The sequence below is a fragment of the Brassica oleracea genome, chromosome C1 (assembly GCF_000695525.1).
Source record: "Brassica oleracea var. oleracea cultivar TO1000 chromosome C1, BOL, whole genome shotgun sequence".
Taxonomy (NCBI): domain Eukaryota; kingdom Viridiplantae; phylum Streptophyta; class Magnoliopsida; order Brassicales; family Brassicaceae; genus Brassica; species Brassica oleracea.
Window position 1 is genome coordinate 6,135,820 of NC_027748.1, and position 921 is coordinate 6,136,740.

Consider the following 921-nt stretch of genomic DNA (forward strand, 5'->3'; position numbering starts at 1 on the left):
CCTTCAAGTTAGTCGTCCAGTGTTCAGTCTATGTACTAAAAATTTGTGTTATGAACTTATCTGTGTCAACTTCTTTGTCAAATTGCACTACCAAAAAAATTTGAGATGGTCTTGCCCTTTATATTATCCAAAATATAGTTACAAAAGGTCACTGCTCAGAAGACTTTCCAGACTACTTATAGTTAAATCGTCCAACATTCCAGACGACTTAACTGTAAGCCTTCTGCGCATAATATAGTTACAAAATAGGGATCAAGTTCAAATACACACATCAGCCTAATCTATCATACAAAATAATCTAAAGTGGCATGTTTATCACACGTCATACATACCCAGAATGTCATCCATGTCCTTGTTTTCGAACTCATGCACGTTAGGAAGCTCTTGAAATATATCCACCGCCATCTTATCTCTCATACTCTTCCCGTTGGGCTTAGCAAAGTCTTTTTTACTAAACTCTATCCCCAGAGCATGACATTCAATGTACTTTAGAGTGTACACGCCACAATCACCAGCTCGGGCCGGAGGTATATTGGTCGGTCTCTCATATGTGAATGGCTCCAGGCTGTATTGGGCAAGTACTTCGTCTGAGTAAGCGCACTCAACAAGCAGATAAGGGACCATGTAGAGAAAATGCTCCATTACCACATCGAGTTCTTGTGGAGAGATACTGGAACAAATGTTGTCAAAGACGACTATGTGCCTCTTAGGGATCGATATCCACATAGCAATCAAATGACTGTCGGCGAAGTTTACTGGCGCATAGATATCATCAATATCCATCCCCCAAACCTTGTTCGATTGGCAAAATGATGGTATAGTGCCTGCATAATAATTCCACGCCCCACCAGGGAGTCTTTTTCCTAAACCGTTGTGATCGGGCTTCGAGTCCTTAAAATCCTTGAAGTTGAATATCCATTG